At 36.1% G+C, this 6,068-nt stretch overlaps 1 long non-coding RNA gene across 1 annotated transcript; it reads right to left on the bottom strand.

Annotated features, from left to right (window-relative positions):
• Positions 1-2,360: 2,360 nt before the first annotated feature.
• On the bottom strand, positions 2,361-3,673 carry LOC131805694 (uncharacterized). The gene is made up of 2 exons (XR_009343778.1): positions 2,657-3,673; positions 2,361-2,600 (listed from the first exon to the last, which is right to left on the bottom strand). It is a non-coding gene; the product is annotated as an uncharacterized LOC131805694 (long non-coding RNA).
• Between the last annotated feature and the right edge of the window lie 2,395 nt (positions 3,674-6,068).

The raw sequence follows: 6,068 nt of genomic DNA, 5'->3' as shown, positions 1-6,068 counted from the left end.
AGAGTCACTGAGTTAGAAAATATTACTGGCGAATTATTAAAATTTGTTCAGGACTTTTGCAAAATGAGTGGCAATGCAGTTGCTATTGACGCTGTAAACCTCTTTTCTGACAGAATACAAAAATGTGGAGTATCTACTAACCAGTTCTACACTTCTAATACTCTGTATACATCTAGCCATGGGTCTGAAAGTTCTACAATATAATATACCGTCTTTCCAAGCTAATAAGCAATACGTCGATTTCTTTTGCAACAATTATAATATTGATATAGCAGTTTTCTCAGATTTTTTTTCTGAGAAGTCTTACAGTACGTTTACATGTATATACGTTTAACCCACTGGATTTGGATTAACATTGTCATATCCATTACGTCCATTATATTCATTATACTTCAAATAATACGTCCATTATACTTCAAATAAATCCTATCAAAGTGGGTTAACCCTACAAAAAGTTCTAACGTAAACATGGCATAACAAGCCAAACAAGATGATAAATGTTAACCTTATTCAAAAATTCAGAGCAGATGGCTAAGGAGGTGTAGCCATTGCCTTTAAAAAACATGTTAATTTTTGCAGTCATCTACAATTCCAACCATGATATAATAATAGCGAAAACCTTAAACCAACGTCCAAATTTCCATATTGTCTTCGTATACTTCCACCCGTTCAAGCTTCAAACTTAAGATGTGTAAATCTTGGTAAAATTACATTTAAAAAGAATCCTGATTCTGATTGCTCGGTCCTTGATTTGGCCTTTGTTAGCGACGGTATAGCTATTGACTGGAGTGTTCTGGACAACTACCTCGTGGGTAGTAAACACTTTCCTGTGATCCTACGGATATATGGTAACATTAATGGTTCTAAGAAATTCCTTTCCAAAAATAAATTGTTTGAATCATTGAACAATGTACAATTAGAGCCTGATTTCGAAATGATTGATGATTCTCTCAAAATGCAGATATCGTATGCAACACCCCACCTAAAGAATGGAAGAACTCCCAAGTATTGGGGGATCGATCAGTTACTGGCTCTGTACAGGAGATATGTAGCTGCGACCAATACGGCTAGAAAATACCTTTCTTATTTAAAACTGGAGAATGGCATTTTGGAAAAGGAAGACTGGAAAGAGCAGGTAGCAGTGGCCAAATGGCACAACTTTCTGGAGAGTCATCTACAATACCAACCATGATATAATAATAGCGAAAACCTTAAACCAACGTCCAAATTTCCATATTATCTCCGTATACATCCACCTGTTCAAGCTTCAAACTTAAGATGTGTTAAGATGTGCGATCAATAAGGCTAGAAAATACCCTTCGTATTTAAAACTAGAGAATGACATTTTGGAAAAGGAAAACTGGAAAGAGCAGGTAGCAGTGGCCAAATGACACAACTTTCTGGAGAGTCATCTACAATACCAACCATGATATAATAATAGCGAAAACCTTAAACCAACGTCCAAATTTCCATATTGTCTCCGTATACTTCCACCCGTCTACTGAGGTGGAAGAATTTATTGATGAAATGGAGAAAGTAATACAGTTTTTGGAAGATATGGAGGAGGTTATGGTCCTTAGTAACTTCAATGCCAGGTGCGAAGCTTCGGGAGATGTGATATCCAGTAGAAGAGGAAAGAATTTAGAAAATATAATACTAGCTTCAAACTTGAGATATGTAAATCTTGGTAAAATTACATTTAAAAGGAATCCTGAATCGGATGGCTGGGTCCTTGATTTGGCCTTTGTTAGCAACGGTATAGCTATTGACTGGAGTGTTCTGGACAACTACCTCGTGGGTAGTAAACACTTACCTGTGATCCTACGGATATATGGTAACATTAATGGTTCTAAGAAGTTCCTTTCCAAAAATAAATTGTTTGAATCATTGAACAATGTACAATTAGAGCCTGATTTCGAAATGATTTAGGATTCTCTCAAAATGCAGATATCGTATGCAACACACCACCTAAAGAATGGAAGAACTCCCAAGCATTGATGGAACGATCAGTTACTGCCTCTGTACAGGAGATATGTAGCTGCAACCAATAAGGCTAGAAAATACCTTTCTTATTTAAACCTGGAGAACGCCATTTAGGAAAAGGAAAACTGGAAAGAGCAGGTGGCAGTGGCCAAAGACAGAGCTTTCTGGCCAAAATTGATGAGTTAAATAGAGAGCTCTGTGCTAGAAAATCTTCAAGAATCATCAAAAATGTCAGAAAAAGGCACGATGAGCCCAGATCGCATTGGAACGAAGAGATCAACCAATGCTACTTAAATTACTTGAAAGACCAGGTTCCTGTTGTGGATTGTATGGAGGAGCTGACTCACGATGTGGATGATAATGATGTTTTTACCTACCTTAGAATTCGAAGACTTTGAAAATTGTCAGCAGGAGGAGTTGACGGAGTCACTTACTCCATACTTAAGGCATTACCGGGGATATTTAAGAGGGTTATTCTCACTGTCATAAATAATACTATTGAGGATAATTGCATACGCTGTAGTTGGAAGTGCATCAAGATTGTTCCTATCCCGAAACCAAACAAAGATCACGACCAAACTTATAATTTCCGACCCATCTCTCTTATACCCGTGTTGCTGAAATGTTGCAATATAATGATAAAGGATATAATACAAAGACATATTGAGCATACCAATGTTAATGTCAGGAATCGCTCCATCTCGACTTGTATTAATGATCTACTCCACCGATTGTCCTTACTTAAAATCAATGGATTTGAAACCGTGATCTTATCTCTTGATATAAGTAATGCATACAACTGCGTTAAGTACGATATCCCAATAAATTTAAATGGGTTCTACTGTAGGTGGATACATAATTTTTTATCTGAACGGACACTTGTGAGGGGAAATGGGAAGATTACTGTCAAGGATGGTCTTCAATATATATACTGCTGAATTACACCAGATTGAAAACAGCAACACCATGGTCTTTCAGTATGCGGACGACTTTATCATCCTATTCTATAATAGAGATTTTGAGATTGCTGCTCAAAATCTTCAGACGAAAACTCTTATCTTCAAAAGATACTGTAACAGTTTAAACCTCTCCTTTAATCCATCCAAATCACATACAATGTACTTTGCAAAAAAAAAACAGCACAAAGAGATCAATTTAAGTATCAATGGCTTTACCGTAAAACAGCAACGGAAATTAACATTTATTGGAAGAGTGTTAACCATCTCCCTGACGGTCAAGGATCATTACGAAAAAATCGGCCGTGATATTCGTTCAAGGTCAAACATGTTATAGTGCTTGGCCTCCGTGAAAGGTGGCAACCAAAGAACGCACTAAATATATATAAAAGTGTGGTACGATCCAAACTTTAGTACGCGAGAACATTCACTGCTAACTCACCCGAATACATAAATAAGAAAATTGACACACTCAAAATGATATATTAAGACGGTGTCTTGGGGTTACAAAGTCTACCCCACTCATGTGTTGTATACCGTTGCCCAAGAACTCCCACCAAAATATAGAGCCTTAACAACTGCTTTGTTTGATATTATTTCAGATAATCCAGTAATGAAGTCTATTTACAGCCATGTCTACTATGAGTTTAAGACAAATTTCGACAGCTTTATGAACATTCCTAACTTTACACGACAAAAGAGTCTACAACTCAAACTCAACTTATTATCTGATTCCATCTATTTCCGCAAGCTCTATGGGGTGTGCGACCTACAACAATTCTCTAGATCAAAAATTCTACATTAAAATTGGCTTCAAATCATCATCAATGTTTGGAGAGCTTTGGTCTTTATTCAATGCTCTTGAGATAGCTGTTGGAGATAGATTTAAAAAATGTGTGTTCTTCACTGACAGTCTTTTGGCATGCAAAGCACTTATCAATGACAATTGTGACAACTATACGGTCGCAGTGTTCCACAACAAATTAGCTGCATCTAATATTGAATCATGCCATGTTGTCTGGACATCCAGCCATTGTGGCATTGAGGCTGATGCAATTGCGAAAATCGCATATACGGTGCTCCACTAGAAGTTAAATTATCTAATAATGAAGCTCTGAGAGCTATCAAAGAACATATTTATGAAGACTGGAATGATGAATTTGTTTTTAAATCAGAAACAAAAGGAAGAAAATTTGCCTCAATTACAAACAATATATACGAAAAACCCTGGTATAATGGGACTGGGTGGATCCCAAATGATATAAAGATAATGAACCGCCTTTTATGTGATCACATATATACTAAAGAACACCAACACCGAATTGGTGTATTAGTTACGAAACAACTATCAGCCTGTTCCACGATCTCGAAAGAAAATTTGTGCGAACGAAGGCTACTCACTCACTTTCGTATAAGAATGCGTTCCACTAACTTTCGTTCTTTCTTTCGCATAGCCTTACTTGATTCAGTGTTGCTAAATATTTTTTGGAAAAATTAATCGCGAAATAAGGAAAAAAAGCGCCAAATGTCTAATTTAACCCCGAAAAAGACGCAGTGGCACTGTCTCAACTGACAGTTCAGTTGTAAACAAACAAATTGTAAATAAACAAACAAAAAAATTTCTAGTGATTGTGTTCAAACTATTTGTGTTCTTAAAAAATAAAAAAAAATGAATATTTCTATAGCCCTATTTTTTATGGATGATGTGGAGGAGGTTCAGAATGTGCCACGGAGTCATTTAAGAGATTCTTCGAGTTTATTTGAAGTACCTAACAACCAGTAAGTATAATTGTATTTTTACATTTTTGAAGTAATAAAAAATGAATTTTTTTAGGTTTGTGGCCAAGATCGGCTTTTTTGTTGATGATCATTCGCAATGGGTAGTTTTCAACAAAACAGTCTTAACAGTGGATACGTATTACTCAGCAGTGAGACAATGCCATAAATGTGGCAGACTGGATCATACTAAACTAGGTTGCAGATCGGAAGAGAGGTGTTTGAAATGTGGTTTGGGCAAGGGGAAAAATGGTAATTGCAAGCAATAATATTGTATATTATGCAACAGGGAAGGACAAGTTGCTGTTGATAGGAATAAGTGTCCGATTTGAAATAAGGAGGTGGAAACCAATAAAATCTTGAAAAAATGTCCAGAAGAGAATTGTTGGATGAATACTTACGAATGAACAGATTTGAACTTTCTGCCGACGATGAAGGAAAAGGAAAAAGGTGTCAGCGCTGTCAGCAAGGATGATCAGGTGAATGCTATAATGGCCCCATATGAACAAATATGTTCATCCTCAGGGTGTCAAAATGCCAGAAAGAATGTTTAGTCAACCATCTCCTTCTGCTCCAGTTTACCCCCAGAGAAGATCTTAGAGTCACTGAGTTAGAAAATATTACTGGCGAATTATTAAAATTTGTTCAGGACTTTTGCAAAATGAGTGGCAATGCAGTTGCTATTGACGCTGTAAACCTCTTTTCTGACAGAATACAAAAATGTGGAGTATCTACTAACCAGTTCTACACTTCTAATACTCTGTATACATCTAGCCATGGGTCTGAAAGTTCTACAATATAATATACCGTCTTTCCAAGCTAATAAGCAATACGTCGATTTCTTTTGCAACAATTATAATATTGATATAGCAGTTTTCTCAGATTTTTTTTCTGAGAAGTCTTACAGTACGTTTACATGTATATACGTTTAACCCACTGGATTTGGATTAACATTGTCATATCCATTACGTCCATTATATTCATTATACTTCAAATAATACGTCCATTATACTTCAAATAAATCCTATCAAAGTGGGTTAACCCTACAAAAAGTTCTAACGTAAACATGGCATAACAAGCCAAACAAGATGATAAATGTTAACCTTATTCAAAAATTCAGAGCAGATGGCTAAGGAGGTGTAGCCATTGCCTTTAAAAAACATGTTAATTTTTGCAGTCATCTACAATTCCAACCATGATATAATAATAGCGAAAACCTTAAACCAACGTCCAAATTTCCATATTGTCTTCGTATACTTCCACCCGTTCAAGCTTCAAACTTAAGATGTGTAAATCTTGGTAAAATTACATTTAAAAAGAATCCTGATTCTGATTGCTCGGTCCTTGATTTGG

This window comes from Musca domestica, unplaced genomic scaffold (assembly GCF_030504385.1).
Source record: "Musca domestica strain aabys unplaced genomic scaffold, Musca_domestica.polishedcontigs.V.1.1 6, whole genome shotgun sequence".
Lineage (NCBI taxonomy): Eukaryota > Metazoa > Arthropoda > Insecta > Diptera > Muscidae > Musca > Musca domestica.
This window is presented reverse-complemented; position numbering and strand designations above follow the sequence as displayed.